General features: G+C 45.9%; 1 long non-coding RNA gene across 2 annotated transcripts in view; it reads left to right on the forward strand.

Moving 5' to 3' along the window:
* The window catches only part of LOC146057668 (uncharacterized), a 70040-nt gene continuing 56786 nt past the window's right edge, over positions 1 to 13254 (forward strand). For both annotated transcript variants that reach the window (XR_014469762.1, XR_014469761.1), the window contains exons 1-2: positions 1 to 132; positions 2320 to 2418. This is a non-coding gene — a long non-coding RNA (uncharacterized LOC146057668). The remainder of the gene's footprint in view (positions 133 to 2319; positions 2419 to 13254) is intronic.

The raw sequence follows: 13254 nt of genomic DNA on the forward strand, positions 1-13254 counted from the left end.
TTTACTGCTGTGCTGCTGGCTGACAGCAGGGGGAGCTAGCTGCGGAGACAGCGTGCAGCTCAGCTCCTCTCAGGCTGTACTCCATGAGGCCGGGGGATGCAGGAAGTCTCTTTAGAACCTGAAGCAGGGAACGTGAGTGTTAAATGCCTTTGTTATTATGGCATTTGCTCTCCTGATATTGAGAGGGGAGTGTGTGTGTCTGTATGCTATATGTGTCAGTGTGTACATGATGTGTGCATGTGTGTGTCTGTGTACATGCTGTATATGTGTGCTATGTTATGCTTTGTGTGTGTCAGTGTGTATATGCTGTGTCTATGCATGCCATGTGTATATGCTGTATGTATGTATATGATATATGTAAGTAATGTGTGTATATGCTATGTGTGTTGATGATTGTATGTACTGTATGCTATGTATGCTTGGATGTATATGTTGCATCATGTTTTTTATGCTAGTGTGTGTGTGTGTGTGTGTTTGAAGTGTGTATATATGCACTGTCTGTGTCTGTAGTGTGTAGTATGTGTGATGTTTTTGTGAGTATGCCATGTATGTATGTATGTATGTACAGTATGTCTGTGTACAAAAGTGTGTGTGTAATGATGTACAGTACAGGGAAGTTATTGCGGTAGGAAGAGGCGTGGGGCTTATTGCAGCACTGCTGCTGCTGGGTCTCCGGAAGACAGCCAAGGTCGGACCCGGATACAGCGGCGGACCCGGAGCTTCCTGACCATGCCAGGAATCTGCCTCTCGTGCACGCCGTCTCCTGTGGGTGCAGGAGGAAGCACCACTTCCTACATGTGTGTATAGTATGTATGTATTTATGTATGAATGAGACGACAGTGTGTGTAGGATGTATGAATGAGGGTGGCAGTGTGTAGTATGTATGTATGTATGACGGCGTCAGTGTGTGTAGTTTGTATAAATGACGGCGGCAGTGTGTGTGTGTAGTATGAATGAGGGAGACAGTGTGTGTAGTATGTATGAATGAGGGCGGCAGTGTGTGTAGTATGTATGAATGAGAGCGGCAGTGGGTGTAGTATGTATGAATGAGAGCGGCAGTGTGTGTAGTATGTATGAATGAGAGCGGCAGTGTGTGTAGTATTTATGAATGAGGGCGACAGTGTGTGTAGGATGTATGAATGAGGGTGGCAGTGTGTAGTATGTATGTATGTATGTATGACGGCGACAGTGTGTGTAGTTTGTATAAATGATGGTGGCAGTGTGTGTGTGTAGTATGAATGAGGGCGACAGTGTGTGTAGTATGTATGAATGAGGGCCGCAGTGTGTGGAGTATGTATAAATGATGGCGGCAGTGTGTGGAGTATGAATGAGAGCGTCAGTGTGTGTAGTATGTATGAATGAGGGCGGCAGTGTGTGTAGTATGTATGAATGAGGGTGGCAGTGTGTAGTATGTATGTATGTATGTATGATGGCGTCAGTGTGTGTAGTTTGTATAAATGATGGCGGCAGTGTGTGTGTGTGTGTGTGTGTAGTATGTATGAATGAGGGTGATAGTGTGTGTAGAATGTATGAATGAGGGCGGCAGTGTGTAGTATGTATGTATGACGGCGTCAGTGTGTAGTTTGTATAAATGACGGCGGCAGTGTGTGTGTAGTATGTATGAATGAGGGTGATAGTGTTTGTAGAATGTATGAATGAGGGAGGCAGTGTGTGTAGTATGTATAAATGAGAGCGTCAGTGTGTGTAGGATGTATGAATGAGAGCGTCAGTGTGTGTTGTATGTATGATTTAGAGCGGCAGTGTGTGTAGTATGTATGAATGAGAGCGGCAGTGGATGTAGTATGTATGTACAGTATGTATGAATGAGGACGACAGTGTGTGTAGGATGTATGAATGAGGGTGGCAGTGTGTAGTATGTATGTATGTATGTATGAATGACGGCGTCAGTGTGTGTAGTTTGTATAAATGACGGCGGCAGTGTGTGTGTGTGTGTGTGTGTGTGTGGTATGTATGAATGAGGGCGGCAGTGTGTGGAGTATGTATAAATGATTGTGGCAGTGTGTGTAGAATGTATGAATGAGGGCGGCAGTGTGTGGAGTATGTATGAATGAGAGCGGCAGTGGGTGTAGTATGTATGAATGTAGAAGATGCTGGTACCTGGTAGAATATGCTGCTATCTGGGTCCTGGGGGAGAGGGAATGTAAAATGAAGGTAGATTCTACCTCCATTTTACATTTTTATTTGATTTAATTTGATTGCTCTGCATTGGATTAAACATTCCAAAGTGCACTAGTGGAGGGGGGCCTTTACACTTGAAAAGAGACCCCCTCCCACCTCTTAACATTTTGCATCATTCAGTGAGGAGCCCTAGAAGACAGAAGGAGAAGAAAAGAGAAGAAAGACAGAAGGAGAAGAAAAGAGAAAGACAGAAGGAGAAGAAAGAAGACCAAGAACATGGTAAGTAAAAGAAAGATCATTATCTTGGCAGTCAGTTGTTGTTTTAGTGGGAGGGCAGTGCACCAACACCAACACATGCCCCCTGTCATTAAACACTAGTGAAAAACATAATAATGTGTATGGGTGGAGGCAGAAGCAGCCTGATCTGTGTCCCACACAGGGACTTAACTATCTGTGTGCCAGTTGTGCCTTGCCCACAGTGCATTTGCACTGTGGGCACACCATCTGGCAGCACCGTTTACCCACCACTGGCTGCTAGCAGCTGAACTACTGATGATGAGCTGAGAGACAGGGACAGGAGGAGAGCGCAGCGCAGAACGCACTCATGCTCCCCTCTCGGCTGACATTTCAATTTTGTATAATGGGCATCACGGTGTATGGCATATGTATAATGGGCATCACGGTGTGTGACCTATGTATAATGGACTCATTATACATAGGCCACCGACCGTGATGCCCAGTATATATTTGCCACACACAGTGATGCTCAATATACATATGTGGCTCTCTCTGTGTCCTCGCTGTCACTCTCTGTCTGCTGTCACTCTCTCTGTCCTTGCCGGGGACATAGCCAGCAGCTCAGAGCCACTAGCCATGCCCCACAGCGTCAAAAATGGGGCGTGGTCTCATTGAACTAGGCCACACCCCCATATTGCTAGGCCACGCCCCTAAAAATCGGGCGCGCCTGCGGCGCGCAACGTCTCCCCCCCCCCCCCCTGGGGCTGCCTCAAGATATTTCCCGGGCTGGTTTTAATTCCCAATCCGCCCCTGCTCCGCAGCCCATTTCTTAAGGGGTGCACCATTGAAGGGGCGTGTCCATCACCGTCTACTGGGCATGTCCATCACAGTCTACTGGGTGTGTCAATCGCCACCTACCGGGCATGTCCATCGCCGCCTACTGGGCATCAATGCAAACTAAATAGGTGACTTATTTATGTATAAGCACTTCACAGACAATCATTCCCCCAAAAATGTACACATAATGCCACACACTGTAATGCCCATTACACATAATGCCATGCACAGTAAAGCCCATTACACATAATGCCACGCACTGTAATGCCCATTGCACAGTAATGGCCACCACACACAGTAATGGCCATTACACATAATGCCACGCACAGTAATGTCCATCACACATAATGCCACACACAGTAATGCCCATTTCACATTATGCCACCCAACATATTTCCCATTACACTTAATTCCACACACCATAATACCCATCACACATGCCACACACAGTAATGCCCATTCCACATAATTCCAAACACCGTATGGCATTACGACCATTACACATTATACCAGGGCTTGACAATTTTAGTAAAATATGGACAATAGGGACAGTGCGCACCAAAAATTTACACCGTAATGCTTATTACAAGTCACACACCCATTACATAGTTTACCACATGCCATAATGCCTATTATAGGTTATGCCACACACCATAATGCCCATTACATATTATGCCGCACACCAAAATGCCCATTACACATTACATCTCACACCATGATGCCCATTACACCACACACCGTAATGCCCATTACACATTACGTAACAGACCATAATGCGAATTATATGTTGCGCCTCACACTGTGATGCCCATTATATGTTGCATGTTGCACCTCACACTGTGATGCCCATTACAAGTTATGCCTCAGACTGTGATACCCATTACGCCTCACACCGTGATGTCCATTACACATTACGCCTCACACCGTGATGCCCATTAGACATTACGCCTCACACCATGATGCCCATCACACCACACACCGTAATGCCCATTACACATTACGTTACCCACCATAATGCCGATTATATGTTGCGCCTCACACCGTGATGCTCATTAAACACGGCGCTTCATGCTTGATGCCAGGGCTTTCATTCAGTAACCTTCAGTAGCTTCTGTGCATGCGCTGGACACACAGCGGATGGGGACAGAGTGCCATGGAGAGGGGGGCAGTGTCAGAGAGAGAGTTAGAGCAGTGTCAGGGAAAAGGGGGCATAGTGCCATGGAGATTGGGGCAGTGTCATAGAGAGAGGGGGAGCGGTGTCAGGGAGAGAGGGCAGAGTGCCATGGAGAGGGCTGCAGTGTCAGAGAGAGAGGGGGCATAGTGTCATGGGCATTATTCTGGTCGGAGCGGCCAAACGTGCGTACGTTCGCCATTACCGCACGCTAGCCGTACGCGGCCGTTAGGGTTAAGTCCACCCACAAATCAGCCGCTTACGTACGGCCAGAAATACCGTAGAAGGGGAGTGGCGTACAAATGAGCGTACGGCAACGTACGCGGACGGCTCAGCCCTTGCACTCCGACAACAGGCGTACAACTGAGCGTACGGCGCCGCTTACGGCCGTCTTTCCTCCGTCTCCCCACCGACTTCTTGCGGAGATCTGAGCGTACGCCAGTTTGCACGGACGGGTCCCTATTGTTTTCAATGGAAAACTCAGCTTATGTCACCGCTCGTGAGAGTGAGCTTACGTCCGTGCACGCTGGCATACCCTTCACATATATGGACCTGCAAATCTTGCCTCTCAACTACTAATCTGACAATTGATTAATTAATCTATTTGTTATTCAATTATTGTTTTCTATTAACTCAATTGTCTACCTTAATAAAGACCTAATAAAACTACATTTGAACCCACATTACATGTATATTTGTTATGTTCTAATGTGGCATTTTAATCACTATCTATGTGTCCCCATATTGCTGTTACTTTTAAATCAAGTTATGTTGGTGTTTCTGTATATGTACTAAATTATGTCCGTAATTACTTTGTCCAAAATGTGTAACATGTATACCTACCCTGATGTTATGTGTGATGTTTTAATCGAACAACATTAAACATTCATGCATTTTCACTATGTGTTATTTTACTCAAAAACACACACATTCACACATCAATCATTACCCCTCACCTCAAATTACAAGTATAACTTACAGTACACATCTGTATGTACCTACCCTTACACGCCCTCTAACATATTTATTATTAAAAACACAGGCAATTTCGAACTGTAATCAAACTTTTATTTTATACAAAAATAAAAAGGGGGGGGGATAAATAAAAAATTAAAGGCGGGCCTCCAGAAGGCCAAAAAGGAGCTGGAGGTACAGGAGGGTCATCATGATCTCCCGCATTAGGGCTGCCACCTCCTCCTGCTGCTGTTCAGTGTCTGTAATGAAGGGATAAAACAAAAAATTAATATATAACATACACAAATGTTTGTTGTATTTGTACATAATAAAAAGTTCAGAGTTATGTGTGAAGGCCACATACATTTAGAAACTACATTGAAGATGGGTCTGCTGTAAACACAGTACTAAAAAAAAATATGTTAACACACACATACTGTACATAGTAAATAACATTAATTCAATTACTCCTTCATCAATGAATGTATGCTGTATCCCAATTGGTACTTTGGTTTTGGGGGACTGTCCTCTAACCTCACAATTAGCCTGTGCTATTTAAGGGTTATGACATTGTTGTGGCTTAAGCACTCCTTAGTATTTTAAATTTAGGACATTGCTGTACAAATTATAGGCCTACAGCTATGTTTGTAAAGCATGCATCCGCATGGCCTCACACACTATTACCAAAACAATCTCTACATTTAAGTTGCACCAGTGGCAGATTAAGCCTTTGGGGGGCCCGGGGTACTTTAGAGCGGGGGGCCCCCTTGCACTTGTCATTACTGGCCGCACACTGCATGGGCGAATATTATACTGTCAAAACATAGAGTAAAGGCAGAATAAACTTGGTCAATGGTTACCTGCAGGGGATATATATATATATATATATATATATATATATATATATATATATATATATATATATATATATATATATATATATATATACACACACCACATGAAAAGCCTGTGTTTGTCCCTCTGCCCCTTACTCTGGAGGAGACCTCACAGTCCTAGTGCTGCCTCTGATTAAAAACCCTCCTATGACTAAGCTGCTGCTGCTGTTCTCCATGGACCTGAGAAGCATGTAATGAGCTCCACCAATCAGAGCTCAGCACAAACTTCTCAGCCTCTGTCCTCTGGTGCAAAGTGTCATGGGACTTAGTCAACTCCCAGAAATGCACTGCACACTTGTGCAATCAGTGTGCCTTGGCTCCCGATGCTCAGCACCATAAATCATTGTCACATTGGCAGATAGGTGAAGCTGCAGCACTACCCCACCCATGCACAAAACATTTAGCTAAAAAAAAAAAAACATAACTTAAACATTTTCTTTTTAAAAAATACATGACAACCACAGGGGGCCCCTAGCTAGAGGGGGGCCCAGGGGCACTGACCCCTTGCGCCTCCATTATAATCCGGCCCTGTGTTGCACATCATGCTGGGAACTGGAGTTACCCAACACCTGGAGCCACATAACTACCACACCACTAATGTCGGATATCTCATTGGATGTACTGTTATGTCAATTATTCAAGGGGTGAGGCATGGCCACACTCAAAAAAACCACCAAGGGGAGCCTTGTTCCTGGAGAAGGACAGGACACACCTCATGGTCGGCCTGCAGTGATATGTTGCAACTAATGTTGATGTTGGATACACATATGTGGTTGTTGTGATTGTTTATGTGTAGAAATGTGTAGGTCAACATTAGACACATTATTTACTTACGGCTACTTGAGCCATCCTGGTCGCCGCTGGTTGGCTGTGCAGTGGTTGGGGGGGTCACGAGCAAGGGGGATGGTCCTGGAGTTTGGACCGAGGTAGTGGGTGTGAGTGGGGAGTGGAGAGGTTTGGGGGTGGGTGGTGGAGAGGTGTAGGGGGGTTGGAAATGGGGTGGGGAGGGGGGGGGTGGGGGTTGTGGAGGGGGGGGGGGTTGTGGAGGGGGAAGGGGATGGGGAAATTGTGTGGGTCCAAACTGCACCCAGTGTCTCCTCTTCTTCCTCCTCCTCTTCTTCCTCCTCCTCTTCTTCCTCCTCCTCCTCTTCCTCCTCCTCCTCCTCTTCCTCCTCCTCCTCTTCCTCCTCCTCTTTCTTCTCCTCCTCCTCCTCCTCCTCCTCTTCCTCCTCCTCCTCTTCCTCCTCCTCCTCTTCCGGCTGCTCCCGGGCTGCCTGCTCCCGGGCTTCAATGCGTGCCCTTGCCCGTGCTGAAATGTTCATGTTGATGGCATAGAAATCGAAGATTGGGTTTCATAAAAAAGGGGGAAAGAAAAATTCACATTAGTCATGCTCATAACCTTCAAAATTATCATTGCTGTGAAATTTCAGACATTTATCATGCAAACTATTTGATATCCTACACCCAAAAACTGATCAACTACTTAAACCCCCCCCTATACACCCATATACACCCATATACCCCCCATATACACCCCCTATACACCCCCTATACACCCCCTATACACCCCCTATACACCCCCTATACACCCCCTATACACCCCATATACACCCCATATACACCCCATATACACCCCCTATACACCCCATATACCCCCCCTATACACCCCATATACACCCCCTATACACCCCCTATACACCCCCTATACACCCCCTATACACCCCATATACACCCCATATACACCCCATATACACCCATATACACCCATATACCCCCCCTATACACCCCCTATACACCCCATATACCCCCCCTATACACCCCCTATACCCCCCCTATACACCCCATATACACCCCCTATACACCCCCTATACACCCCCTATACACCCCATATACACCCCATATACACCCACATACTCAGGGACACATTTATAAAAAGTACAGAAAACATTTGCAAAATAACGCAGGCATACTAGTAAATAAAAACTTACATCGGGCAATATGGCGGCGAAGTGTGCAGAACAACACTGGCTGCCGCCGGCGCAGGTCCGACCAGCGCCGCTCCAGTTGAGCCAGGCTCCTATCCACGCCGGTCCTGGCGAAAATTAGCCGGCGGGCAGCATTGTATGCCCGCCGCTTTTCCCTATTTGCCACATAAGGGCCCCTGGGCCCCAGGCGGCGGTCCATGACCTCAACCAAGGCCAATAGCTCCTGGGTAGAAAACGCCCTAGCCCTGGTTGAAGTCATGGTGGCAATGGCGCAGTTATTAATTGCAGGTACATATATCACTTTTGGTGCTTGCTGATTGGTGTAAAAAATTGTTTGTTTGGTATTAACTTTATTAAACCTTCTTACATTAACAAACTGGATGCGAATAGAAACTTACGCGGACCGTTCCGATATACACACACCACAACCAACAGCATGCATTCAATGAAGAGAGAAGTACTGTATTTACAGTGTGCGGAAAATAATACACGCAACCCTCTACTTATAACTACGCTGCTTAAAGGGGGCACAATACACCGATATCCATGGAGAGGAGTACTGTATTTACAGTGTGCGGAAAATAATACACGCAACCCTCTACTTATAACTACGCTGCTTAAAGGGCCACAATGCGACATGTTGCTGTATGACAATTTCATACACATTACATATGTAAGGAAAGCATTGTAACGTGATGTTTTGAAATGTGACTCACAAGGCATACACGAACTCCAACAGATACCAGCTGACAACACTCATCATTGGAATGACAGGTGCACACATTTCACGATGTAGCCCACAATGCTCCACAACCTGTGTATATGCATATACGGGTGATTGATCAGGTGCATTGAGACCTGCGTAATTTAAGCGGCAATTATCGGCGGGAAATATCGGCGTAAATTTGCATCTACCTTGCGGGAAAAAATATACGCCCCCTTGTTCGTGGCGGGAGATTAACATATAAATATTCAGTCAGATGCAGCCCACAATTGCTGCAAACATGTCTGACTCAGACGATTCCGCAGCTGAGGACGCTCTGCAGAGAGCTACAGCACAATCCCTGCTTGATGCACTGAACAAGAGGGAACAGGAGCGGAGAAGGAGGGCCCAAGAGAGGAGTAGCCTGCAAGATCAAGCGGGCTCCTCAGTAACAGGCCCTGGTGAACCTCCACCAGCTCCACAAGGGCCAAGCAACCAGCCAGAACAAGAGGTTGCATCTCTCCAAACAGGTGTGACCCAGCAGGTGCATGGTGAGAGAACTGGGGCCACCAGAAAACAGGCTGCAACATCTAGGGTGAGGACTGAGCAGGATACCACCACCAGAAAGAGAAACCCTGCATTTGTAGAGGCCGAAATGCGAATTCTAGTGCCCAGGGCACGCGAATGGATTGAATTGGCAACCAGGAAGCCGGGTGCCAGTGCAAGGAGAAACCTTTGGGACAAGATCACAGAGGAAGTGAACCAGGTGTCACCAGTGGTCAGAACTTGGGACGCGGTGAAGAAAAGGTTAGTGTGTTTGTCAGGGCAATTTTTCAGCAGTCTCCAGCAGTAACTGAGGCCCTTATTCTAGTTCACTCTTTCTGGCCAAATATTTCTTAGATGGACAAAACCATGTGCACTGCAGGTGAGGCAGGTGTTACTTGTCCAGAGATAATCAGATTTGGGTGGGGTTTTACACCTGCCTCACCTGCAGTGCACATGGTTTTGTCCATCAAAGAAATATTTGGGCAGAAAGAGTGAACTAGAATAAGGGCCTCAGTTCCTGCTGGAGACTGCTGAAAAATTGCCCTGGTCTTTGTCCCCCTGATAATGTCATATGTGTGTACATATGTTACATGTATGTTTTGAGACTAATAGAAAGGTGTGTTTGTAGATAGTGCTACACTTCAATGTCACATGTGAACACAACCATGTCTAATAACCCACATTGATATATGAAACATGCACCATTGGTGTGATGTGAGGTTATGGGCACAGTTCTGCTCATGTGAAGTATGTGATGGGACAAGAGAAAGTGTGTTTTTGAAAGAGTTGTTGTAACATGTTCCATATGATGCTACTGAAACAAGAATGAGCAAACTGTGCACATGTAGCTGGTGAGAAACTACACATCCCAGTATGCCATTCCATAGTTAAATTACTCCATAATAACCACATTGTCAAGCTATGGTGGAATGTGTAGTTTCACACCAGGTGGAGGTGCCTAATTTGGCCATGGATGATGTCATTTCTGCATAGTGATGTATGTATGTGCATTTAGTGGCCTAATGAATGAGATGAGACACTGAAATGCCTCCTAATTGAGACATGAATGTGTGTGTGGGACACATATGGCAAAAAAACATAAGATCACCCACACTAGGAAATGTCACGTAGCTAGGGGTACCACCTAGTCCCTTTAATTCCGGACACATATTAATTACACAGGTTCTGTGGCTGGCTGACTTCAAGACTCCACTTCACCTAATTTTAAACTGCCACAGAACCTGTGTAAGTAACATGTGTCCGGAATTAAAGGGACTAGGTGTTAACCCTACACGTAGCACAGTGGTGCACATATCTCATGGTGATATTTGTATTTTTAAACTTGTAGGTGGACTGACTTCAAAAGTGCACTGAAGAGGAAGATGACTGACCGGTACAACCACAGCATGTCCACCGGGAGAGGTCCTATGCCTGACCATTTGGAGTATACCCCCCTGGAGCTGGACTCCTGTGACGTGATCGATGTGGGGGAGATCAGGGGGATCTCCAATATGGACAGTGAGCTCCCGGCGGAGGTCTTTGATGCTGCTTTTGATGGTAAGTCACAGTAATGCATTGTATTTAGAAAGATATTTTTTATTGCGTATGTGATGGTGACATTGTTTTCAATTCTTATCCTAGCAGAAGCAGAAAGCCAGGATGTACCGGCAGCATCTTCCTCTGCAGAGCCACAGGTGGAGCAAGTGGTCCAGCCTCCACCAAGACGTCGCCCCCAGCCCCAGCCACAGGAGACATGGGATCAGAGCATGCTGGTGATACTGGACAGGATCGAGCAGCAAGGGGTGGATGCTGCGATCCGTCAGCAGCAGGTGGCGGATTTTCTGGCGGAGTGGAAGGCCACAAACAAGCTGCAGGTTGAGGCCTTGAACCGCATTAATGAAACTCTGGCGGCTGGCATGCTAAGCATTGGCCAACACCTCAGCCGCCAGAATGAACTTATTGCGGAGCAGCTGTCCACCGCCAGGTCCCTAAGGGACAATCCCCCACCTGCTGCCCCACCCCAAGCTGCTCCCCAACCTTCCACCTCGGCTGACCCTCCTGTGTCGACTAGGGGAAGACGCCGAAAGCCAGCTGAGCCAAAGGCCCCTGTCCCCAAGGCCCCATCTAAAAGGGGCAAAAAAGGGCCCAAATGAGACCTGGTTCACTTCCTCTGTGGTTGGAGGCCAAAGGTTTAAATTGCACTGGACATCCGCTTCCTGAGTTGCCCATCGATCCATTTGCGTGCCATGGGCATGAAAGTTCGTATTTTGACCTCTACAAATGCAGGATTTTTTTTTTTGGTGGTGTGTATCTTGCTTAGTATTCACCCTGGTTGTTGCAGTACGTATTCTGGTGTCCCCATTTCTTTCACCATTGCATTTGCAGGGTAACACATGTTTGGAGATATGCAACCTCTTGTTCTGGCTGTTTTATTATTTGTGTGTCTATTTTATTTGTTTATTTGATTTCTCACATTAAAGTGTCAAGCTGTGATGCTGAACAGCAAATAAATTTATTTTACAAATTAAATCTAAATTGTGGTATGTGTCATTTCTTGTGTGAAACAAATACTAGATTTATGTGTACTTACTGACCAGGGTATTTTTGAACATTTGTGGAAGTGTGGTCGAGGTTTCCCATGTGTAACCCTCTCCATGGCCATTCCCATGTTCCTATCCAACTTTTCCCTGCTAATTAGTTTGTGTCAGCACATGTGCAGAGCAACTTAATAGGTGAGAAAGCAGTTTGTGTGCAGGTGAGGTAGCTCCTACAGTAGTAGGTAAAAGCAGGTCCAGAACAATGCTTTCCTCATGGAGTGGGTGAGGCAGACAAACAAGGGTGAAAAGGTACATTTGTGTAGGAATGCATATGTGTCCTCCCTAAAAAAAGATGTGTGAATGGGCCAAACATGATCAATTAGCTTGTGAACAAACATGCATAACTTTTTAAATATATATGATTTTACAGTGTCATAAGCAGATGTAGGAATCCTTTGTTAGAGAGATGAGAGTGCAATAATGTGATTGGTGGCATCTTACATCCAGAGTGTAGTCAAATCCAAATGATAGCAGATGAGATAGTGGTACAGGTCATTATTTTGGGTACTATACAAAGATTGTGTGGAAAATAGTGGTCATGGGCTTCAAACATTGCTGAAACATCCTTTGTAGGTGTTAGATGTGGTTTATGTTATTGTATCCTAAATACAAAACCTATGTTAGTATTAGAGTGAACACGTTGACACATGTCGACTTGTGTAGATTGAGTGTGCTACTGCGTAAAGTCTATGAAAGCACGTAGTGAATGTGTCTAACTGTTTAGCAAATACCTACCTTAGCGTATAAAAAGATTCTTACCTTAAATTAAACAAACCTTTAAATGTGGAGAAGTATAGAAACATAAGCTTCCAATGTGTTTGCGTGCTGTATGTGTGGCTTGCAGGCAGTGAAATCATGGTTTGGAGTTAATAGACTGCAGCATTGCTTATTACATTCAGGTGTATGTGTTTGAGTAGTAATCAGCGTTAATTAGCCAACTCAGGCGCACGCTGGCATGCGGTATCTGTAGGGGTGGTTTGAGCTGGCGGTTGGCGGCCGCCTGTTTGGTGTCCGAAATGAACGGTGCCTTAGTCGATCGTGCGGTAGTAGCACCGCTCATTTTTGGTGCACACCCCCGTGTACGCCCATATTTACGCCCATTTTCCCTCATTATTTCGGCCGCTCCCATCAACACGCCCCTATGCCGCCCCATTACCCGTACACTCGCGTACAGGTTTTTTCGCACGTT

Source organism: Crinia signifera, chromosome 2 (assembly GCF_055691185.1).
Source record: "Crinia signifera chromosome 2, ASM5569118v1, whole genome shotgun sequence".
Classification (NCBI taxonomy): Eukaryota; Metazoa; Chordata; class Amphibia; order Anura; family Myobatrachidae; genus Crinia; species Crinia signifera.